At 40.6% G+C, this 25,782-nt stretch overlaps 1 protein-coding gene across 19 annotated transcripts in view; it reads left to right on the top strand.

Moving 5' to 3' along the window:
- The first annotated feature begins 724 nt into the window (after window positions 1–724).
- Window positions 725–25,782, top strand: part of ARPP21 (cAMP regulated phosphoprotein 21) — a 142,666-nt gene continuing 117,608 nt past the window's right edge. For 4 of the 19 annotated variants that reach the window (XM_058041554.1, XM_058041597.1, XM_058041558.1 and 1 more), the window contains exon 1: window positions 3,129–3,345. The gene's annotated coding sequence lies outside the window, so the exon portion shown is untranslated. Of the gene's footprint in view, window positions 867–3,127; window positions 3,346–3,608; window positions 3,859–3,954; window positions 3,977–4,885; window positions 5,157–25,782 lie in introns of those variants that run through there. The other 15 variants (XM_058041572.1, XM_058041539.1, XM_058041531.1 and 12 more) reach the window with 8 other exon arrangements.

Genomic DNA, 25,782 nt, shown 5'->3' with positions numbered 1-25,782 from the left:
CCATTGCACAAGGGCACTTGGCAGTACCAGAATCCTGGAAAGAATGTGCTGCTGGTTAATTGGTTAGATGTTTTGCTCAAGAAAGTACTTGGTGAAATAGGTCTTGTGTCTTTTTGTTTTTTTCCCCATTACCCCTCAAAATTTGGTCACGTACAGACAGAAAAAGGTGTCAGGAGTCTGAAGAGTTGATCTAGCTCTGTTTCTGCTTAAAAACACAGCTTCTGCTGTGCTCATCAAAGTGCTGACTTTCATGAAGATTAAATGGACAATTATCCCTGTCCATGTTTACACATCAGGACAGGCAGCAGCAAGTCATTGCCATGGTTTGTCACCTCTTCAATATTATGCTTGTGCAATGATTGTGATTTTTCTTTCTACAAAGTCCTGAAGAAAGGGATGTAGGCTGTGTATTCTGTCAGATTATTATCTGACTGAGAAGGTCTGAGGTGACTTCTTAACAAAGGAAGGCAATTTCACTTATTTTCACATGCTGTGTTTGATGCTACTCAGCATTCTGAGTTGAAAAACTACATTACGTGATACTGGAGTGATACTGGGCTTTTCTCCTGATTATTTCCACTGGTGTTGCTGTAGCTGGCATCTTTTAGCATTTGGTAACTTGCTCCAGGCACATCCAGCCTCGTAGGAGAGGGTGGAATGAACTGCCAGACTACAGCTTGGATTAATTTTTATCTTCTTGCAGATCTGATGTATAAGTTTTGGCTCTTCCCACTCTGAAGACACTCCAGTATCTCAACGCTGGGAGACAAGCTGCGGACACGTGGCTGTTTGACATGTGCATGGTGTCTACTGACTGCAGCAAGGCTCCCAAACCTTCACTACTCTCATCCCCTTCCCTTCTGGAGGTGAGTTGCAAGGCATTTACTGAAGGCATGAGTGAGTACTGCTTTTGTGTCCTGGTGCAGGACACAAAGTGCACTTTTGTGCATTTCTCTCCCTTCTCTGGGTACCCTGCATGGGAGTAATGGAATGATGGGCAGCAGCCAGGTGAGGCCCTCTCCATTTCCCTGTAGGTTCACAATAGTTTTCATTACCATCTTTGAAAATTAACTTTGGTCCATTGTTGAGATGGCTGCAACATCAAATGGCAAAAAGCAAAGACCTGGTCCTTGCCCTGTCACCAGGGGTAGAACAAGTGCTATTTATAGACTCTCTGCTGGTCTCTTTGCTTTCAGCTGGAACCTACAGCACAGCATTAAAGGGAATATGCTAAAGAATGAAATTAAAAGTAGATGGAGGCACACGCAACCATCCTAGGAGGAATCCACATCAGGAGGTGCATTAGCAGAACAGGTTTTGGTGTGCCTGGCTGAATGCCTCTGATCACTTGAAGTGTGCACCAAGAGCCAGCTAATGCACACCCTGTTGTGGCTCATCACTCACCGTATTCTTCCAGTCTGATTCCATTCAGCAGTCCCCAGTAAAAGCAGGTGTTTCTTCTAAGGGGAAAGAGGGGTTCCAGGGGTGCAAGGATAATACCTACTAAAGCAAACATTTTCCTGCAACACTGCCCTGGCCTCCTGTACATTTGTCCATATTTACTGGTACACAAATTCTGCTACATTCATTAACCATGGCAAACTGTCTTCTCTAACTAGGGCTCTCTGAAAGCACATCATGAAAGGAGTGCATTTTTAACTGTGTATTTTAAATAAGAATTGTCTGTCTGTGGGAGTTGGGTTATTTGTATCACCGTAGACAGAAATGATCTCTGTATTTCATAGGACCTTGCTGCTTTGTACCTATTGACTGTTTATTTTTCATCCATAGGATTACTAATTGCAGCTAGTACCAGACGCTTCTGTCTCCTTTCAGGTTATTGTAGTAGAGGGCATTGTACCAGATGCATGGTTATTCACAGACATGCATTTCCAGCAGCTGAATTGCTGGATCTGCTCTAAATGATCTATGGCAATTACATTTGGCGTTGTACAGCTATAATTTTACTGCATATTAATAGCCACCTAGCAAAGAGGTAAATGCCCTTTTCTCGGCTGGGTGCAGGATGAATGCCTGGATGTATTCAATTGGGTAAAACGAGGCCCGGGTTTTAAAAGCATAGCAGCGGTTTCATGTGTCGGAAACGCGTGTGCTGGTGAATTGCCTGTTTCCCTCTGCCTTGATGGTGTGCAGCAAGGCTCCGAGGGAAACATCATCAAGCCAGATCCTAGATAGAGACATGCTGGGCAGGGGAGGGGGAAGGGGATCATGTGCCCCATTTTTAGTGGCTCATCTGCTACCACCCAAAAGCTGCTGCAGTCTTTTATTTTTTTTTTTCCCTTTTTTTTTTTTTTTTTTTTTTTACCCCTTTTAGCAGCTTGGCTGATCAGCCTGAAGGCTGTCAGGTTGCACCAGCAAAAATAATAATTAAAACCACCCTCCCCAGACCTTTCACTTAAAGATGTCCTCTGGAGTCAAGGCCCATTTCCTTCCCTCTTTATTTTTCTTGGGGGTCGCGTGTCGGGGGCGACAGGGAGTGGGTGGGAGCAAATAACAAGGAATCGGAGGGGATTAACGAGCTCTCTCCTTATTAGCCCCGCTCGGGTGCTTTGTCTCTGTGCTCCTGGCTGAGGTTGGGCTGACGGGGGAGGGCTTGAGGGAAGGGGGGGGAAACAATGTGACTGGAGGGGTCGGCGTGCGGGAGGCCGCAGCCGCGCGGGCGGACAGACAGACAGAGCCGCCCCACAGACAGACAGACAGACAGACAGACAGACAGCGGCCCGGGCGGGCATCTGGGGCCGTGCGCGGGGCTGGGTGTGGTGGGCTGAGGGCGGGCAGCGCAATGGCGCCGGGGCCGGCGGGTGCTGTGCGGCAGCCGGGGCAGCGGCGCTGAGCGCAGCGAGCGCGGAGCCGGCGAGCGGCGGAGCCGGAGCGCGGCGCTGCCTGCGGTCCGGGGCGCACCACGCTGCGTGGGCGGGGAGAGAGAGAAAGGCAGAGGGAGAGACTCGCAGACAGACAGTAGAGCCCGGGAGCGCGGCAGATAAAGGACGGAGGACAGGGAGAGAGGAGCGAGCCGGAAGGGGAGCCAGGCGGGCGCCGGGAGCGGACGGGCGGAGCGGGCCGGGACAGCAGAGGAGGCGGCCGGCGGGTCGGGCGGTGCCGCCGCGGCCACCGCGCCCGGGCAGCAGCGCGGCGCGGCGGCGGCGGATCTCCTCCCGCGGCGGAGGCGGAGGAAGAGACCATGTCTTTCAGGAAGACAGTCACTGTACTGTAACAGCAGCGTATCCGCAGCAAAATAAACAAACCGGCCAACCAAAAATACCAAACAAACAAAAATAGCCCGAGCCGCCAAGACGCTGGGGGCAGATCCCGTTTGCAGGCAAGGTAAAAAAAAAAAAAAAAAAAAAAAAAAGAAAAAAGGAACGAAAAAAACCAAAAACAAAACCCAAGGAAGCCAAAGCAGAATCTGTCGACATTTGTGTGGCGTGATGTTCTTTGTTGTCGAGATTTTTTTCTTGTCTATTTTTTTTCTTCCAGCATGTGTTTTCTGTCATTTCGTTGGAGTCATTCGCCCCATCCCCCCGCCACCCCCCCTGCCACCCCTCCCCGTGATCTTTTAATTTTTGAGGTCAGGGCGGCTGGAGCATGTGGAGTGGAGAGAGAGGGAAACAGGAGCTGTGTATGGAACCGGGGCTTGCCTTTATTGCGTGCGATGGGCAATTATTAATAGCGGCTGCAGGATTCCGGCTCTAAGATGTGGTATTTACTAGAGGGGGAGGGAAGAGAAAAGGAAAAAAGGGTGTCGCTCGTAGTGCGGCGGGGCAGGATGCTCTCGGTGCTGGAGCCGGCGCCTCGCACGGGACTGCGGAGCGGCAGCGTGGCGGTGCTGACGGCCAGGTAGGGCGGGAAGGGCTCGGCGCGGAGGGCGGCGGCTTCCCAAAGTTTGGGGCGGCCGGCGCCGCTCGCCAGAGGCGCTGCCGGCGGGAGCGCAGGCGGGTCGGGGTCGGGCGCGGAGGTGAGGTGGCCGGGAGCCGGGCTGCGGCAGCGAGCGCCAGGGAGAGGGGGGTCTGCGGGGGGAGATCGCCCTCCTCCTGGCCGTCATTTTAGCTGAAATGGATCAAACTCTTTAGGAAAATCTCAACTTTTACTCGCTGGTTTGTGAGCGGCATCGCGGCATCCGCTTTCAAAGCCGTGTTTGCTGGAGGGCAAGCCTGGGCTGCTTGGACTGGCATTGTTCTTAAGGGTGGCGATGTGAGGGCAACAGATATACTTGATGCTTCCTGGGCATCTCTTTTTGCATGCGGTGGAGGAGGATCACGGTCCAGGTGTTAGGGCCGTATTGTTGGGTGTCCCGTTTTCACAAAAACCAGTTCGCGTTACTCCGTTTGGTGTGTTCTGCCTACTTGTCTCGAACGATATCGCTTGTAAATCTAACCCCGACGTGCCCATCTAGCGCAGCCATTGCGCAGCCTTGTTTAATTGCTGTTATTTATTTTGCCTTCATTCACCGCGTCAGCCGGCGGGGGCAACGCGCTCGGGTTCCGGGTGCATTTTTACGTGCTAGGTGTGTCTCTGCGCTTCCAGGTGTGTGCGGTTTTGCTTAAAACTCATCCCGCCGCCGTGTGACATCGCTGTAAATGTGCCGGGAGGGGGAAACAAAAGCATTAGAGAGCCACACGAGTGTCTGTGCATCACCTGTTTGACTTCTCTGCCATTGCAATGCTGAGCCAGATGCATGCCCGGTGCGCGTTCTTCTAAATGGCATATGCACATTTTAGGCAAGTACAAAGCAATTGAGGCTGAGGGTGATGGGGAGGGGGAAAAAAACAAAAACTAAAACAACCGAACCAAAACCGCACTGTAAACTGATCTGCAACTTTTTCAGTCGCATAATTTAACTGCACGCTGATTTTGTTTTAGCAGTCTTCGTCACGGATCGAGGCAAGTTTGTGTGCACAATTGGGCTTGCAAATTGCTAATCTCGCACTGACTTTGCCTCTCAGCTCCCAGCTGGGCATGGTTACCTTGAGAGCTGTGGTATCAGCACTGTCAGAGCATGCTCCGGTGGGGAGATCGGGTGTGTTCTATTTTTAATACTATTTAATGAAGATGCTTCTCACTCTGCAATATACGAAGCATAATGGAAGAGCAGAGCGATGATTGGTTATGGATACTGGAAAAGGAAAAATGCAAAGGTAAAAACGGAAATCCCTCAAATATTTCTATTACATTAATGAAAGAAAATGCAGCTGTGCAGAAAGGGGATTGATTAGCTCATTTTAAGCTGAAGAGTTTTGTGGTGTCTGGGATGCTTTTTTTTTTAAGTTCTTTTAAAAAGTTGCATGGAGCAAACTGGATAGATTATTTTGTGCTATTGCTCTTATTCTATGAGGGCATGCTTAAGTTGAAGAATATTCCATTTTATTTATTTTTTAATAGTGAAGCATCTTACAGTGGAGTAGCGCTGAGGAACATCTTGAATATTTAATTTTTTTCTTGTGATAACCAGTTTGAATTATTAGCTCTATTTACATGCTTATTGGTAGCCTCCTAAAGTGGGAGTTTTGAGTTTTTATTCCTTGCAGTTGAAACTTAATTCAGTTGATATTAAAAATCATTGTTGCATGCAATGCTCACAGAATGCAAGCGGCTGTAAATCTCTTGTGAAGTGTAAAGGAAAATACCTATAGATAAATACAGTGTATACCACTTGGCGAGAACCATGGAGAGATACCTTTGAAAACTGCCCTGTTATGTTCTGTGTACTTGTAGTCAGAAATGTGTTTATCAGCTTTTTGAAAGAATCCACACACTTAGAATCATGTAGAGAAACTCGCCTCGATTAAAGATGTCTTCTGTAAAACAACTGTATTTTCTTTCTGTTGTCTGCAGTTTTACAGGATGGTGGTCTAAGAAACAGCTGAGTACCCCTCCTGCAAAATCCTTTTTCCAAGCAGTTATTTGTTTTTGCTATGTGCTAGTAATTTTGACTGCCCCTGGGCTAAGTGTGCAAGAGAGGATTGCTCAGACGAGTGTTGCACCACATCGTACCCATGGAGGAAAAATTACATAATGGTGATAGAGGAAATGCAAAGAGATTTTTAATACAGGTGTAATTATAGTTCTCAGACAGGAAGAAAACAGTGCAAAAGTAACTTTGAAACTTCATTCTGTTGGAGGAAAACTGGGGGCCAAATCGTTTTCCTGATGGTGCTGCTTTTCCTGTGGGCTTTACTGGGGTTATTTGCATGATTACAGTAACTAGACTTGGCCTGATAAATCACTTTTATTAAACAGAATTTCAGAGAGTACATAAAAGAAACCTGAGAAGTTTTAAAATCTGCTGTGTTCTTGACTTCCTCACAGGTTATGATTTTGAATAACTAACTTTAAACTTGGAATGAATAAGGGGGAGGAAAGGTGTACTAATTCTAGGATGGCTTACTTACGGTCTGTCTTGTGTCCTGTAGGCATTGGTCTCACTGCAGTCAGTGGGAGCTTTAAAATTGGCTCCATGGTTTAATCAGTGCTAAAGACAGACACCGGGACAAATTTTCAGCAGCTGAAAATTGATGTAGTTTCTTTGGTCTTAAGAACAGTGTAGACTTGCACCAGCTGATGATGACACTTCTCTGCTTATAACATACAAAATCTGTAACTTGTATTGAACAGTATTACCAATTTTGTTGGCATTAATTTCAGAGTAGGAAAATTATTTTGGCAGACTGGCAAATCCTTGTTTATAGGGACTACTCACGAATGAGCGGCTTGGTCCTGTGAGTGCTCCCAGCCTAATTTCCTTGATAAGTTTCAAAGATACATGTGTGTAAGCTTCATGATTATTTAAAGGAAATGCTATTGATGTTAAGTAATCTCTTTTCAAAAATATCTTTACAAATTGGCCAGTTGAGAAGTAATGTAACTACCATGCAATAAACTTGCAAAATCCATTTGTCCCCTGCTTATTCATTTATTAGATTTGAAGTTCTGTATTAATGTTCTTAGCAGGTAGTAAGTCAAGCAAATGGGTCCCTTTTTCTTCTAGAAGATTGAAACATTCATCAAACAAGTAATACATGGCAAAGTCTCTGTGCGTTCCAATGGAGAGCACTCGGTTCTGAAGATTTAAAATACTGTGTATGAATATCTGTGTGGTAACATGCATTTCTAGGATACATTCTATTTTGATGACAAACTGCACTCCAGGTAAGTTAGATTTTCCCTAATTTGAGTTGGGTAAATTGAATTGCAGATAAATTATGCAAACCATGTGAGGTCATGCATCTAGGTTTTGACAGTCATCAAGTGAGACCTGTTCTGGTCTCCAGGCTTGTAACTGGGTCACCCCTGGATTGTAAGTTTCCCTGATTAATTGCTGGTGTTTGTTTAGTTTTCTTATTTTTCTACTTGATACATGAAATACTGATTTTCAAAAACATGTAGATGTAAATAAGTTTACATGTTTGTTTGTAACTATCAAAGTACTGTATTTTTACACAGTAATTTAATGGTAAGCCCTTCTAAACAAGGAAGAAACTTCAGAACAAGTGCAAATAATGACTCATTTCTGGTTTGGTTGTTTGTTTTTTTTAAAAATAAATTTAACCTGCCTATAAATTCGTGTAGACATACTGCTTGTTGTTCGTGGACAGAATGTGTTTTTCTTAAGAAGGAGGCTAAAACCCAAATCAGAAGAACAGCCACTATGGCTTGCATGAGTATGCTGGTGTTCTTACACACCCAGACACACACCTTATTAGAGAAATGAAAAAGACAATACACCACAAAACTACAATACTTTCCGTTTTAATCAAAACTAGTTTTTTTAAGTAAATAACATCTATGATGGATTCTAGCCAATTCCTCATTCGTCGCTGAAGGTGCAGACTGCTTAGTTGGAGGACTTCACAGCTGCTTAGATGTTTGAAGTTACTCTAGTTTCAGGCTTCATGTTTTCTCATATGTTGGTTTTATAGTAGGCAAGCTGTATGATTGGGTAAATTGAGATTCCTTAGCTTACCTTAGTTTATGAGAGCACATAAATAATCTGCATTAACGCTTAATGTGTGACATAGACAGTCCAAAGTTAGGAATTGGATTGATGCCAGGGGAGGAGCACTGGAGCTCTCTGTCACCTTTCAGGAAAATGCCACAAGCAAACACTTCCTTAATGTCCTGCCACAGCCGCCCTCTTCCACCTGGTAGTAATCTTGCTGGCATTTACTACTTTTTCCTTTTTCGCTGTTGTAGTTTCCAGGCTTTCAGGTAATGCACCACCAGTACGCTTCTTTTTGGTTCCTTGGAAAAAGTTGTTGTGGAAGCGGTCTCCTTTCATTCAAATGTACAATTTTTTAGTCACATGGTGGGATCTTTAATCTGTGTTTGATCATTCTAGAGTCCAGAACAGGTAATGAGCTGTTATATGAAAATGATACGTCAGTTTTTTTGTCCTTTTTTTCTCTGGCTATTACACGCAAATTCCCTGTTACTGAGAGGAAAAAGAAGACTAAACACAGAGAGAAATACATAAACAAGAAGTAAATGCAATTGCTTTTTACAAGAGTGGGCTCACGACGACTGTTTACATGAGCTAATTGCAGCTGTGGTAAACGTGGTCGATGGAAGCACTGAGTAGGTGGCTGGGTTAGTGCTGAGGGAGGATGTGAAGCGCGAGAGAGCGATCATGTCGTATATCATGACTAAGCTGAAATGCAGGAGCCATAGTTAGGCAGTGACAGCTGGGAATTTGAAATTTGTGATTTGGATATCCAATGACTCTGTGAAGCAGGGGTTTAGAGTACTTTCTAGTTACTGGCAGTGTGTGGAGGCAGTAACCATGTAAGGATGTTTTTAGGGCAGACATTCGCATAGCATATGCAGAAGTATGTAAGGTGAGAAGTGCATTTTTATAAGTGAAAGAAAATGTTCACAGGGAAATTGGGACACTTAGGGATCAGGTCAGATGTCTGATCTTGATCTTTTAAGGCCAAGAGTCACAGATTACAAAGAGTAGTACCATGAGAAAGCAAATTCCTATAAAAGTGTTTTTTTGTAATTGAATGCTTTCTGCCATATTCATAATTTAGTCTTGGACAATACTATAATTTATTTATGAGCTGTTTATACAGCACTTGTGTTAAAATTCTAGAAGCTTGGTAACAACTTCCAACTGATAAAACTGCCTTTTTCCAAAATTGGATGCCTTCAAGTCAAAGGAAAACTTAAATAGTTGGCAGAATGGTGTGACAAAAGAATAGCAATTAAGAAAAACCCCTGCAAATACTCCCACCCTCCCTCCCCCACAATTAAATGCCCCGTTTTTTGATTTTTCAAAGTTTTTGTCTTCTGTTTGCAATCTCTGCTAAAACATAAAAAGCAAATATATCCAAATCACCTCCTTTCAAGCTTCTGTTTATCACAATTTTTACAGCCATGCAGCAATAATTTTTACTGGATTCATAAAATCATCAGATCCAGTTTTATGTTCTAGGATTTGAACTCTGTCATCAAAAGCATGCCTGAACAGCTAATAATTTCGTGAGTAATGAATCCTGTTGCAGTATTTGTATTTTTATTGCCTCATGAGTTGTAGTCTTCCTGTGCTTTCAATACAGAAAACACTTTGTAAGTTTTCATAATTAAATACCAATCAGAATGTGCTGCTTTTCCTCACAGGGAGTGCATGCATCTTGGGTTTGGTGACCTGCAGAGCTTCTCGTGGTGTAATGCTTTTTTCTTGTGAAGAGAGTTATCACAATTTGTTCCTGTGTAAAGAGGGATGGCAAGGCTTCTCAGTAGATTGAAGCCAATGAAGATAAATTGCAGTGATTAGAAGCATTTTAGCAATACAATTAAGTTATTATTAATTAGTATGGAATGTTCAACTATATTTTTGATTCAATGAGAGGTTTTGCTGGGGAGCAAACTTCAGTGGTGTTGATACTCTCATGTGAAATATGTACAACATGATGGTCTTCTGAAGAAGATGCCCACTTTGTGCTTTTTGGCTGTTTGTGCCATTGAACTTTACTTGACGTTCCTGAAAGTAAATGATAAATTGTGGTGGTACAAACTATACCTTGAGGTTTTTCCATTTTCAAGTCACTATTCTGTTTTCAGATAGTTTGCCGTTGGCAAAACATTTAGGACAGTTTAAATGATGCTGCTTAATACATTGTAAAGTATTTGTCATGGAGTCAGAAATGTTTATGGTGTCATAAAAGCTTTGAGGGAAACACATCAAATAAATTGGTCCACTCTAAAGGTTCACTACAGATTTTAATGTAAGCCCGGGAAATGTCTGATAGCTTTATAATTTGTGTACTTTATAAACCATGAAATCCGAAGTGAGAAAGTCTGACTTTCATGCTTTCAGGTTTTGTTCCTTTAGGAAAAATTCAGAGCTTTCTTCTACAAAGAATAAAAAACAAGGGAAATTCTGATCATTGATCTGTAAGGAAAGCCTAATGAGTGACTTAGGGCATCTTAAAGTGCCGTATTTCATAATGCATAGTACTGTGAGCATCTGGAAATGCCAATGAAACTATGTTTGATCCAGGTATGGTTTTTGGGGAAGCTTTGATTCATCAAAAATAAGCTTAAGTTGAAAAACATAATGTATTTGCTAGGTTTGTGTGTCTCAGTACGCTTTTCCACTACAGTGTAGCAGTCTGTTCTGCAACAGAGCAGCAAAGTGGACTGAGAGCTATGGCAAGCAGCATAAGAATCCAGTTAGATACGGAAGACGATGAATTATTACTGAGGGATAATGCAACTTTTGTTTAATCTATGTACTGTTGAAAAAGACTGCATTTGAAAGAAGTCCTTGAATGACCTGCTTCTTAAAGTAACCCTCTCAAAATCGGTGGCTGAGATAAGGGAGTGGTGGGGTGAGGGCGTAGTGGAGGATTAGCCCTAGTAGTGTGCTTGTGATGTGAAGTCAGGTTAAGGGGCATGAGAAGTAGGAGGACAGCAAAGGGAAATAGAACTTTGAGGACAGATTCCCTGAAGATTAAGTAACTGGAATTTTGGATAATGCAGAGAAAATACATAGATTTGTAGCTTCTTTTCAGTATCATTTGTTTTCTGATAAAAAAAAAAATAAAACTCCTTATGCATGCATTGTGATGTGCATCTTTGTGTAGAGGATCAGGACAAAATGACTACTCCTCTGCAATCACACCTAATCTCACTAAATCTGAGGTTACAGGGGCTGTAAATGATCTACATCTTATGATTTTTGCTGTTTCAGAATTGCTCCTCTCTGCCACCTATCTGGCAGGAGAGAAAGGAAGATAACAAAATTGTTGCCAAGGTCTGAGGGCTGCTCCGTGACAGTGTGGGCTAAAATGGGACTTCTTAGCTTGGCTTAATGTCAGTGAAAGAAACTGGTGGGTGAGTCTTGGGGTGACATGCAGGATCCTGGGTTCTGTGGTACATAGCCAGTTCTTCTCAGAAAATAAATTGGTTTCTATCCTTGGTACCTCTTTTCTTGGCATGGCAGTACCTCATAAGTTAGTCAGGTATTTGCTGGAATAGTGTAATGTGCCCTGTGACTTCATAAATCCGCACCTTTCCATAGAGGGCTTTCTGATGATGGGGAAGGGTTGGTAGGAAAGAGCAGATTGAGACACAAATCTCAGTGCAGCACCTCAGCTGCCTGTGGTTGTGCTGCCGGTAGCCCTGTGGGGATGGTCTGTGGTTCCACAGCCACCCTGTCCACTCGCTCGTTGTCGCTTTGGTTTCCGCAATGCGGGAGGAAGATGCGGCAGGCACCTACCTCTCTCAAAGCCTACGGATTTCTTTGATGTGTTTGTTACTCCTCAGGGTTTGGTTTGGTTTTTTTTTTTTTTTTTTTTTTCTTTCCCCAGGAAGTAGACCACAGAACATCATTCGTACTCACGAAGGCTAATTACAATTTTTCCTCTACAAATCTTTTCTTGGAGAGCTGTGTGTTCAAAGAACTGCTGCTGACTATTTTCTGTGCTACAATTATGTTCAATGTCCAGGCAGTGAGTGCTGAAATGTAGATTTTTTTTTTTTGGCACCTGTTCCTGTTTGTATTTGTTTGATGACATACACTTGTGTCTTTATTAATGTTGTCAGGCACGTCAAAGCCATCTGTAATAAAACTGCATCAGGAGAAGAGCATGTCAGAAAATGTGACAGTAAAATATCGATGCTTCATAACGAAACTTTTTTATTGATTAAACAGCACAACTTCAATATGTGGAAAAATGAAATCAGTTCTAATTATTTCAGGACTTTGAGAGCAATTCCAGTGAGCCCTGAGCCTTTGGCTTGCCTATAAAATGACAGCAGACTGAGCAATTTAGTGGTATATTACGAGAAAATTCCATGGCATGGAAATATGTTTGCTCGGTTTGCATTGACTGAGATCGTAACAAAAGAGGAGCGTAAGTGACCCTCGTATTTCTGGTGCATAGTTGAATATTCTCCTGGAATCTGTCATTTTTTACCCATACTCAGTAGTTGGAATGAGGCTGGCATATGATGTAACATACCAGTGGTCCTCGGAACATCAGCTGCATGTACGAGCAATTTCAATGTCTATTCACTGCCAGACAGATGATTTTAATAAAAGGAATTTGGGGGCTCCGTTCCTGACCTAACATGGTTTATTTGGGGACCAGTAACTTGACATGCTATTGTATTATAAAATCCAAAAACCACAGATAATTTCAAGTAGGTTTGCCACCTCAGCAGAGAAAATAAAAAATATGGAGGGTAGCTAATGTTATATTATTTTGTCAAAGCTGAATGTGTGAAGTAAAGCATACTGAAGTTAGGAGACTTATTATGTCCCTAGGTGTAACACAAAAAAGGGATTTTCCTAAAAATTGGTCCATAGCCCTGATTTGAAGCTTGCTGGAAGTGCAGTAAGAGAAATATTGGAGGAATTCACCCCAGTCCCAATATAAGCTCTTCTCTTGTTCTGCTTCTTGACACTGAATTTCAAGCAGTCACTAGCATGGATGTCTCTGCCTCATTTTTTGGCTGTTTCGACATTTTCATCAGTTGTCTCTATTCTGCTCCATATACTCTCTGGCCATTCTTCATCCTGAGCCTTTGCTTTTTTTCTAAATTGTGCTCCTTATGCAAACTTTACTTTGTTAAACTGACCCTTCTGGCTTTTCTTGGGTTTTCATCATTTGTTCACATTTTCACAGCTTTTTTTTTTTTACTTGCCTTCTTCTATGTCAGGTATTTGCCCCTGTTTGAATGAGTTGAAACCTTTGATTTAATAGTCATAGAGTACTGCAATTTTTAAAACAACCTTTCTTGGTAGATTTTTTGACATTTAGTTTATAGATATGCATGTTATATAAAACATACTATTATTATTCAGGATTTCCCAGTTCCCAAATCTCTTGGGTTTTGTTCTGGTATCTCTTAAGGAGAGATGCCACCAGGTCTGATTGCATTTGTGAAACAAAATTTTTATGGTGAAAGCCAGAAGACCCTGTGCTTTTGAACTTCATATATGGAACTCCTCTTGGTATATCTGGGTCCCTTTGGGGCCTCCATCCAAATTCAGTAAGCTCCATAGAATTGTGTGTGTATTTGATGCTTCTGGAAAATGTTGTGTCCTGTACTCTCTATCTATTTATTTAGATTATTTTGGTTTTCTGGGATTAGCCTTATTTTCAATAATTTTTTCTCTGTTGCCTAGAAAATAAAGTGTAATGGGAATGACTCAGAGTAAATACCTTTAACAGTGTTTTTTGTTGTCAAAGACTTATGTGTTGGCTCTCTGACCTTTCAGATGGACTTCTGTCTATGTTGTGAGCACCATAGCACCTAAAACAGTATGTTGGATGCAGTTTGCTGTGTTACTGGGTTGTACAATGTAAGAAGGGGAAAATTACCGGAGTTCTTATGTATGGTGAATTTTGTATTTCATGTCTGTACAATTGTTGAATAAGCTTGGAAACTGCACCAAAAGCTGAACACTATATATTCTTCTTGTACCTCTGAGTATTATGATGTCATGGCCACAGATCCTGGTCAAAACTGGAGGAAACTGGTTGATTGTAGAGATTGTTACCAACTGAGGCAGCTAGCTGTCCACATTTGAGGACCTATACTAAATACATGATCCATATATATTTTTGTGAAATGCATATATAGTAGCTCCTCCTAAAGACAGAAGTAAAGGAACTGTTGGCTGAAATGTCTCACTCTTGTGTTTGAAGGAACATGGTTTGCTGCCATCATCTGAAAGCTGAAATGTCTTTTCTCCTATATTTTGTTCCTTTTCTTTTTTTGCTGCTGAGATATAGCAGGAGAGTGGCCTGTATTCAGCTGCCAATTACAGATTCAATTCAGTTATTTGTTTTTCAGTAATCTGATTGCCATTAGTGCCTAGATCACTAATTGTTCACTGTACTCTGTCAGTTTATTATGCAAGTAACATTCTGAAATGAAACCTAATAAAGAAATGATGGCAGCAGTCTGAACAGATGAGGCATAGTAGTTATGAACTGATTTTTTGTTTCTTTTAATGGGTTAATTTCCAGACTGGTGGACAGTCAACTCGGTTATCTCTCAAGTAGCATGAGTTGACGAAATTTCTTAGCTTTCAAGCACAAAATTCTGTTGTGTGGAGTCATTCTACTTTTTTAGAGGGATGTCATGTTAATAAGCTGTTTATTCCACAAATAATGCTTTTCTCAGTGTCCTTGGTGGTAATTTAATTCTTGAATTCAGTTGTTTGCCAAGGAGATGATTTGTGATTTTTAAAAGCGTGAGTGAAAATGGCTGTAGTACCACAGACTTGGAATGCAGTGAGAGGGACTTCTTTTTTTCACATAGCCTAGGTTTAATTTGACTGACTCTTGTTTTTATTGACTTGATTCTATAATCTTAATCCTTGTAAATAAATGCATGAAAATATTAGCCCATATAACCCTATTGATGCAACTCAGTCAAATATGCAGCAGGATCCTGTTTCTGTAGCAGGAAGCTGGTATGGCAGAAAATTCTTCCAAAATGTGCATCTCCATATTTTGTGGGCTCAAAAGTTCAAGATTTAGCATTTGTATTACTGAGCAAACTAAGTTGGAATTTTCCCCAAATGACTGCATTATCAGTCTGCTGCTCAACTGCCCTTCCAGTGCAGTGGATAGGAAACAACAGGATTGGATTTGGAAGACAGAGAGGCATAACATTTTTTTTCATCTTTCTGCTAAATTCAGACATTGAAGTGGGTGAACTCCTGATACATGGTATGGAAAGGTGCTAGAAAAGTAATGTTAATTGTGTTTATAGTTTGTCCTTTAGCCCAGTAGAATGACTGCAGATGCAAGATGCAGTCTTGACCACCCCCACTCTTGTGCTCACTAGTGTCAATGAAGAAAAACTTTATTGTTGAAAACTTATTTTTTTCCTGGCATTTCTGTAAAAGCAAGAAATGGGAAAAACCAACAAGTAAATTCTCAAGCTTAAGATGAGGAGGATGACACTGGGCTGCTGCTGATGCCTGGCTGTGAAGTGTGTGCATGTGGAAATGGGCTGGGAGGGATCAGGGGCCAGTGGAGACCTGTTCCTCTCAGCCCTGCGTGGGCTGGCTATAGGTGATGGGTGTGGTGGTCATAAAATGCCTGTTTATTTCAAGAAGCAAAAGGAGACCCTTTTATAAATGGTCTGCCAAGAGAGGATGTGTTCACTGAGTTCCAAGTGGAGAAACGGGACTGCTGCCTTTTGAAGTATTTTGTGGTAGTGTCAGTGAAATACTATGACATGTTTGGTGGGGTTTTGTTGGGTTTTATTTCAGGAAGGGGCAGATTTTCAGTACTTCCAAATGCCTTTCTGAGGTTATTTGGATAATTTAAGGTTATTCTTTTTCACTGAAGGCTTTTAATAATCTTTATGTCATTAAAAGAGGCCTTTCTAATAGTGGGAATAGCCACCAATTCAAGTGTTGCAGATAATATAAGTTGACAAGTTCTATAGCATAATAATGTCGTCAGAAAACCCAGCAGCTTTCTCCAAAAATACATTTTCCAGTAGTAAAAGCAGAGATATGGGGGGGTTGTGAGTGAGAAGCATGAAGCTTTTCCAAGAGGAGAGTGGTCTGCCATGAGACAGTAAGTTGGAGAAAGATGTGAGAACAATGAAAATTCCCTTTGTTCAAGGGTTTGGTGGTTTTGGGATTTTTTTGTTTGGTTGGGGGTTTTTTTGGGTTTTTTGAGTTTATTTTTGTTTTTGCTTTGTTTTCTTCCAGTCTTCCAAACTTAGTCCAGCAATCCAGCACTGAATTTCCCTTCCTCACGTTCAGCTTTAGAAAGCATGAATGTCCCTCTGGAAGGAGAATAGGCAGCTTGCCATTTCTCGTCACTGTGAAACTTTGTAAGGAAGATGAATTTGGGAAGTGAATAGAGGAAGAAAACAGTACAAAAGGAACTGCTTTTAAACAAAAGATACACTTTTGTCACCATTTGCAGTGCTCAATGAAAACTAAGCTTTCCAACCTTTAACTGTGCTGACCCAAAATATGTCTGTACAGTGTGCTGGCAGCTGCATATGTATTAGGCAGTGAAGATAAAACCCACGTTATAAATGAGTAGTCCCAGCAAGGCTTTGGAAGGCACTTGGAGTGAATTCTAAGTTGGGTAAGGAAAGCAGGCTTGGGGGGAAATTGAACTGCTTGCCCTTCCTGATTGCCATGTTCAGCTTGCATTGAAACCCCATTATGTCCCCACTGATATCCCATAATGTCCCCACTGATACCCCATAACACAGTGGGGCTGTGGCTGAGGTCCTCAAGGTACCCCAGGGAATTACTCCTGCTTGTGAGGAGCCATGAAGAGATGGTTTCAGGCATGTAGCCGCTGCTAATCAGGCTAGTAGAAGAAACGTGAAAAATAGCAGTCCACTTTCAATACTGCATTTGCTGTAAAAAACTAAAATGCCATCAGTTTACTGTTTAGATGCTGGTGTGGTTACCTGGTTTTCCCCATCTTTATGGCCAGTTTTATGATGCAGGCTTGCATGCTGCTTATTTCTTAATTAATTTCTCTTAAGGAGGCAGTGAGTCTGAGCCATCATTATAAAAGGCTTGTAAGTGCTAGTTAGACTTATAACAAAATGGATCCTATAGGCAGAGTTTTGCATAAATAAAAGCATTTGTCTTTCATTGCTCTTTCACTTTCCTACCTACTGTCTTGTATTAGTAGTTCCTGAAACACTTTCCTCTAGAGGCTGCATTCTAATTCTAATATGCTTCAGGAGGTCAATATGAAAGAAGCATAGAAAGTTTTTCCTGGTTGTTATGACTCTTGTTAAAAATGCTGATGCCCAAGGTTTCTTATAACGTGCCCTGCATCTTTATGTATATAGGCAAAATAATTTTTTAAAACACCCTTCAGTTTTGCTGGTGGCTCATTTTCATGCACAAGCATTCACTGCCTGCCACAGTAGTGTCTGTTACAAAGGGAGCAGTGGAGAATGCAAAGTGCTGGAGTATGATGGCCATGTATCTGGGAAAGGGGGTGCTGGTTGCCCATCTGGCTCTTATTTTGACCAACTTCATTATTTATTTAGCCTCAGTGTCCTCACCTGGAAGGAAATACTGACTTTTTGTACTTACTTTCCCTTGGATCTTTTTTTTTCCCCCCCATTAATTAGAGATGATGGCATTTTATAGCCTTTTATTGTAAAGAGATGCAGTAGGAATATTCACTTTGCCTCTGTTGGGCTTATATTGGCATTCACAATCAAGTCATGACACCTTCATAAGTTAGCTAAGTCACAGTTATTTGTGTGCAGCCCTGGAATCTTTAGCAAATTTGAAGACCCTTGCTTTCCTTTGGCTGCAGTTACACTCTGCTGTCACTGTTGGATATTACAGACTTTACTTACTGGTTCTTTCTTCTTCCAGACAAATAATGTGATAGCATGTTTCTCTTTCAGCAGGTGATAATGTTGAAGAATTTAAACAGATGTAAATAAAGATAATTTGAAAAATAAAGTCTCAACCATGTGAAAATTTAAGAGACAGAATTTGAAAGAATTAAGAGATTTCTTTATTTCTTTCAACTGATTGATTTCATATTTCAAGTCTAGAAACATGTGTTAATATTTATTATATATTTAGGGTTGGTTCTAGCCAGGATAGATTTAAAATAAAAAAATAAAACCAGAAAAACAATACCCACCATTTTTTAGACATGATGATAAGTGCAAGTAATTAGAGCACATCCAAAACCACCGGATTTAAGCATTGCAAACATCTGTCACCTATGTAGGCAGCTTTTTATTTTGCAGGTGAAAGTTCAATAGGCAAAACATTTTGAGGGGGAAGTTTTTGAAAATGTTACGAAGTAGACATGACCTGTTTTTTTTCTAGGCATGTGAATCCCTCTCTAGTGCCTTTTTTTAAAATTTTGTGTAGAATGTGTATAATAGGTCACCCCTTTTATTAAGCAATAATCCTCTGTGATAAGTTCCCTTCAATCTTTATAAACAACTAGCTCTTCTGATACAGCTGTGATTCTAAAATAATCAGTATTGAAATTGGAGTCTTTATCTGTTTTATTTTTGGACTGTAAATATTTTTTGCAACAGCCTTTTCAGAATATCATGAAAATGTATATTGTAATGATTGTGTAGGCATGTATAAGAATTTAATTGCCTTCTGCATCTGTGTGTGGACTTTGTAACTTTTATTTTGAGACTATTACTTTGTATTAGAAGCTATTATTTTTCACTTGACAGGGTTTTTCAGGAGGCTGGAATACGGAAGTGACTTAAAACCAGGTGTTGTCTGGTTTGCTGGGCCCTGTGTATGTGAGAGGTCCTGGCTTTTGCTTTTCAGCCTTCCACTGGCTTCCACTATGGCATCACAGTTTCACTCTTGGGTGTTGCCTGGACATCACTGAAGTTTGTGACTGAAACAACCAGTTTTACATGCACACATAGCTTTTGCTTAAATCAGTTAATTTTAGATAGAGATTTAATTTTGCTTTCTCCTTACTAAGGTTTTTCTGTAACTGCTATAACTGGTTTTTCTATAACTGCTCCACTGCTGTAAAAAAAGCCTGAAACTGCTGTAAGTTTCAGCTTTTTTACAATCTTTCTCAGCACTGCTCTAGGTTCATTTTGAGGAGTACCTGTACAAGAGGTACTCTCCTTTGTGCCAGAATTTGCATCCCATTTGCCTGCCTGTCCAAGGAGGTACCAGCCTTGGATGAATGGCTGGGACAAGTGTGTTAATTTTTTTTTTTCCAATTTTGTGCTCAGCATAAAAGAATGGTTTAATTTGAAACTTCAGTTGTCCTTTTTCTTTTCCAGTTCCCCTGGAGCACTGTGCTTCTCTGATCTCCAAATTTTCTTTTACTACTGGAAACTTTTTGGTTTCTTCTAGCTGCAGCTAGCTCCAGCCAGTCTTTCTCTTTCTTGTTTTCAGTAATGCCCTGTTTATCTGTTCCTGAGTCCCTTTGCATTTTCTGATACTTTTGATATCATGTGATTGCCCATTTCTCATACCTTTATGAACCAGGGAGCATCCCTATACCTGTTATGTCTTCCCTCTCTGCACAAGAGCAGCTTTCTGGATATACAGGTTTCTTTGTTCACATCTTTAGTAGTTCCTTATGTTGTGGAAAATGTGTAATGCATTTTGAATTTTGAAAAAACAAATTGACCAGAAGCATGAATTTCAAAGATTTTTTAAGTAAAATAAGCCTATGGCAGCAGTAATACATTAATGTATTTACCATTACTTTGCTCTTTGAGAGGGAAGAATTCCTGAGAAAATCCTTTACATCAGCCAGAAGAGCTGAAAGACAATTTTTTCCTACTATGGTATAGATTGAGCTACAGACTATTGTGTTGGATTTCTGAATGTCTTGACAAGAACATATATTCATTGTCTGAACAATTGAAAGTAAACCTGCATTCAGTAAATTTATACATACAGTGTGTCAGAAGCACAAACACTCCTCAATGTGTGTCACTAGCAGTCAGCACAAGTGTTTCTTTGAGACTTCACACTGCAAAAAAAAAAAAATTCAGTCTGATCTGTTAAAACAGCTGTGAATGTTTAAGTGTTGAATTACATGTGTTGTCAGTGCTCAGAGGATGTCACTACCCATTTACCCCAGTAGGCTGATACTCAGCTGACCTTAGCTTCCACAAAACCATGTGAAAATAGACGCTGCTGCAGTCTAAGAAAAAATAAAAGTTGTTTTGCCTTGTTTTACTCATACTCAGGTTTCTTTTATAGATACACAAGTATGTTTACACAAGTAAGCTTAGCCGTACTTTCCTGCAATTAAATTTTTGCATTCTTTGTGGTCACAAGTAGTAAAATAGAGTGCAGAGAAAAGAAGCCATAAAAATGATTAGGTTAAATTTAACCAAGTAAACTAATAGCATTTCTGTTTCTTAAAAATATGTGTACGCACAAGTTGCACACATGTATTATTGGTAGGTGTTTACTGAAAAAAACAACCCCCCAAAAAATGAGTGTTGAAATACCATTTTTCATTTAAAAAGAAGGGTCCCATCAGGTTCTGTTGTAAACATTCTGTGATTTCGCAAAGCTGGGACAGTTAAAAGTGTCCACATTTTGGGAGAGAAAGAGATCTGTAAGTTTTATGGTACATCTTTGTGATCAGGCTTCCCTGAGACTGTATAGATGAAAAACTAATTAACTCCCTTCAGTTCCTATAGAATCTTCTAAAGGACCAAAAAAAACAAAAATGTGGTGGTTGTAAGTTTTTTTTACCATTCCCAGTTCACATCTGGAATCTATAATCTATAATATAGGAGCAAACCCAGAAACAATGGAAGAAAGCTCCAACCTGAGATACTCTCCTGGGAGGTAATTTTGAGTTTGGAACATGCTCAGAGAAGTGCTTGGCAGAAGAACTAAAGACCATTGAAAGAAGTTTTATGTTGTGTCTCTTGAAACAGAAATAAATTTAATGTACTTAAATTATCCCTTCAGACCTCAAGGTCTGTATTACTATATAATTTTTTTTCCCTCCCTATTGTGAATTGCCAGAGATTCCAACTAAGTTTATGAAATTTGTTCTTGTACTGGTTCATGTGCTTGGACTGATACATCTATTTGCCATATGAAGCCAACAAGCCTTTTTCATAAGGGATTATAAAAGCTGAAGAAGTAGGCGTAAAGGAAAATTATGTGGACATTTTTACTTTGAGATAATTCAAAAAAGTTGTTAAAATGCTTTGTCTTATTTTGGTTAGTTTTATCAGGTCACTCATGCAAAATCTTCAGTGTTTGTATTGAAATGAGAAGAGCTTTGATTTCAGTAGAGGAAGGCAGAGCATTTTCAGACTAGAAGGAGGTAAGCTGATCTGGAGGCCCCTGAAACAATGTGTGTAATACATGGGTGGAATTACAGCCCGCAGCCACACAGCACTTGGAGTGGGAGGGGTGCATCCCTAGCTTTGCCAATCACAGCTTCAGCTGGAATACTGATAATTCTGCTGTGGCAAGGAGTCGGTGCAGTCTGATATTTGAATCAATTGTTGCAAGATACTAAATGTTCACATACCGAGGAAATTACTTGCCCTGAAATTGAAGCAAGTTTCTCCTATTGCATTTGAACCCTTGGCGATCCCTAAAAAAGTGACTATCTAGAAGTTAAACACTTGGGAAATATTTTTTACAGGTCAGAGGATAATGGTGAGGCATGTTGATAATGAATGGAAGGGAAAGAATATTCTCAAGAGGAGGTCTTCTAGCAGCTTGTTTTTTACCAATGGCATGCAGTGCTCTTTGGACAGCCAAGTGCATTGTCATTTTCCAGGGATTAGCCTATTAGTTGTTACAGTGCTAGTGGTGGTACTTGCCAAAAACAGGGGAACTGACTGTCTTAATTATCCCTGCTCTTTGACTTCATGCTCCAAAAGTTTTTTTATGCTGAAAAGCCTCTTGAGGAGGAAAACAAGTGTTGCAAATAGTTTTAAAATACTTATTCTAGCCTCCCTTATGAAATATCCATAAGGGTTATATTTTGCAGTTGTGCTTAGACTTCACAGCAAGATTCAAGTCTTCCTTTCTTAGTCCCACACACTGAAAAAAGGGTCCTTTACACTGAACAGGCATAGGTGGGAGGCAAATTGAGAAATAGAGGCAGAGATCCACATTCATGCAGCCAAACAGAGCATGTGAGACATGTCTTGGTATTTTCAGGGTTTTATTGTTTCAAGAAGGTAAGTGATATTCTTCCTAACTGTGCATGAGAAAGTATTGCCACATACAGTTATTAGGATATCAATACCTTTGTTATGATATTGATAAACCTAAACATAGTTCATTGATTTTTCAGAAAGTTACAGGATTAAGAATGCCTTTCAAATGCCTGTTTTACTTTGTGTTTTCTTTCCTGGTTTGTGCTTTTAACACTTCCCAGTATTCTTGTCAATACTCTTAGTTGTCCATATCATGACTGTCTTTAGGCAGCCGTACAAATAGCAAACTAATGTGTCCTGTATGTGCATGTGCAATGGACTGGAATGTCAACATACTTCATTTCTTAGGCTGTTCTAAGTATGAAAATATCTGTTTGCCAGAGCCTTCAAAAAAGTAATATTCTTGTCATGCTCTGATTGTGACTAGAACATTAGAGATGTCAGATTTTTGGGTAGACGAGATGGCCAGTCCTGATTACGCATGGAAATTTTCACTGTGACCTTCTGCTCTCAGCAACTTGAAGGAGTGTAGAGCAGATTTGCACACAGCAGAGAGAATATTTATAAGTATTGGGCTTCTCTTTCACTGTTGGTTTAAGGCCATTGTTGAAAAAATCCATCATTGACTTTCTTCTGCTCTAGCAATTCTTCCTTTGATTCTTTTTAAAATTGGTGACAAGCCTCTGGCAGTGAATGAAGCTTGATTCTGTAAATATTTTTGGTTAGGTAGAAATACTTGGGGACATGTTGCTTTTCTAGAAGTAGAAGTTTTATTAGTCAAAGGAGTATATTTCAGGGAGATGGTGGTTTCGGAAGAGTAGGATGACTGGAGCAGGTTTCATTCAGCTGGCACTCAAGTCCTGCCCCATTGTTCCATTCTGAGTTGTCAAGCCACCAGTATGAATGCTGGAGGCTGCTTGTTTATCTCAGTATTTTTTCAATTCTGTCAGTGCCTTGGTATTTTGATTCAGTGAGGTCTTAACGTTTCCCAGAATGAAGATTTCCAAGAAACGAGACCCTTTGTTGAACCTAGCAGTTGAAATTTGCGCAGTTCTGTCAGATAATACCATTTAGAAGACCATTAATCTTTCAAATTCTAGCCTTTGGTGGAATAAAAAAATTAACATTAGGCATAAGGTAATATGTGAGCAATTACAGTTGGCAGCCTTTGCACCTGTCTTTGGCTACAGTCGCATACAAATGTAAACAGTCTCCGATTCTTTTATTCTTCTGTATCTCATCAGACTAGAAGCTGGATAAAATTTGTCTGAGTTTAAGGTAGTAATGGTTCAGATAAGGATTGAAAAAAGCCAGATTAAGGAAAAAATGAAAAAGCAGTAAACTCCATCTCTATTTCTTGTTCTTTAAGTACACTTCTAAAAAAAATCAGAGTTCTATTTATCCTCTTGTGGCTTTGAAATTTGAATTTTCAGGAGCAATAGTGTATTTGGGTACTTTTGCAGGAGAAAACAGACAAAGAAAGACTTGTCCAGTGGCAAGAATTTTTTGCTTTTTAATAATTGCTCTGTCTTTAAATGGGTGAGAAACTCAGGGTTAGGAGATTAAATATGTAAATACAATGCTCTTTAAACAAGAAGTGTGTGGGCAGAGATGGGTTTTTGGGGATTTGCTTGCTTTTTTTATGAGAAGGACCTCTAAAGCTGGAAGTTACAATGATTAGTACACAGGGCTGTAGTGGTATTTAAAAGGGTTGGTCTAGTCCTGCTGGTTTAATTGTTGTGTAGTTTCTCAGGCTTTGCCTATTTTGAGAAGATGAAATGGGAATGGGGAAGTAATAAACATGCGAGCTGAAAAAATAACACACAGCAGCAAATGTTGCAAGAATTATAAGATAATTGGTTTTGTATGTTTTAGGAAGGTGGGTTAGGCCAGAGAGCTCTTATCTCTCTCCTGGGGATAAAGAAAGAGGGAGCATTGCTTCCCTTTGTACTGAATTTCCCAGAATCACAGAATAAGCTGAGTTAGAAGGGACCCACAAGGATCATTGGGCCCAGCTCCTGGCCGTGCACAGGACTTGTCCATCTTCAGACCCCACTGCCACTTGGTATTTTTTTGGGAGATCATATTGTTGTAGACTGGAGAATTTCCTTCTAGCTATTGAAGATCTGATGGCTGTTAATGGGAAGTATAAGGTCCTTCATATGGCCAAGAGACACATTCCTTTTCTTGGCTGGCTGCACTTGTAACAGGGGGTGCAAAAAGGGGATCTAATGGTGTTGGTGTCACTGCCTGTGATAGCAGGGTAATGCATTCCAGGGATAACAGATTTGCCTGCAGGCTGGGTTGAAAGTGGATTAGTGTAAGCACTGGTTTTCCTAATACTCCATGCTCTCAGCTCTTTTTAAGTAGCAAATTCACCACGGACTTAAATAATTAGAACACAAAGAAATTACAATGTTCTTCCTCCTTTTTCTTGTGGTATTTCCTTGTATCTTTTTCCTCCTTTTCATTTCCTTCCTCATTTTTGAAACAAACAGGGAAATTAAGTACCAAAACTCCCTTAGTGCAACATTGCAGTTGAGAATGAAATTGTCAGGATGGCTGCTTATGGTTCCCACAACCATAATAACTAGGCTAAATTGCATAAAACATAGAATATGGAATATTTCTTACGACACATTATGTATGCTGTGGGAGCCATCACTTTGAAAATCTTGACTTCTGTGTTTTTAAAATATCTTTTGAAATTTAGCATTAATGTTTCTTATTTTTTTTCCTTTTGCGTGAAATTTTTTTTTCTGTGTCCACTGGTGATAAAAACCAGCTCGTGAATGCCACTCTGATATCCCTGTGAAAAATGCATAGCAATCAGTCCTTCTTCTTTATTTAATGAAAACTGTTACAAGGAGAAATAAATTACATTATGCAGTGAAATGAGAAGGCTAAACAGTGAGTTCCATTACAGCCACATCACATCTCAGTACAGTCTTTTAAATTATCTTGGATGAATGTTTTAGAAAAACAGGTTGAAATATTACTTCCTTGGCTTACAGACAACTAAAGGGATACTTAAATTGCATTTGTATTCTGCTGACTCGTGTCACGCCATTTTGTAATCTAGCAGGCCCTTGGTTTTTGCACTGCTGTACAATTAACGTTTCCTGTGCCAGGGCTGCACCACGTAGGTATCAGGAATGTTGCTGAAGCCCTGACCTGAGCAGAAGCAAACTCTCAGTGGTTGCTGAAGCTAACCTCTGCAAGCTGCTGTGGCAGCACAGCAAGTCTTGCTCTGTTCACTAGTGCTGGGACTCCTTTTAGTCTGCTTTCAGAGTCATCCTTCCTTTAACCTGTTTGATTTGATTCTAATGTTTGAATGTTTTAGCTTTCAGACAATGAAGGCTTCATATGTAACTTGCAGGACCAGGAAGGCTGATCTGATACTGGCCTTGAGAGAGTTTGATTATTTCTTAGTTCAAGAAGATAGATTCATTTTCAGTGTCAACATTACTGTTATTCTTCAGGTGTTCCACCATCCTCCTCCTCTTATGACCTCCATTTAAATCAAGAGGAATTTGTATGGAGTAGCAGGATCATTTATAACTGACAGTTGGGTATTGCAATTACAATGATTTTGTTTAACTTGCTATAATTGGAGTTCATGTGCAGAAATTC

This window comes from Melospiza georgiana, chromosome 1 (genome assembly GCF_028018845.1).
Source record: "Melospiza georgiana isolate bMelGeo1 chromosome 1, bMelGeo1.pri, whole genome shotgun sequence".
Taxonomy (NCBI): Eukaryota; Metazoa; Chordata; class Aves; order Passeriformes; family Passerellidae; genus Melospiza; species Melospiza georgiana.
This window is presented reverse-complemented; position numbering and strand designations above follow the sequence as displayed.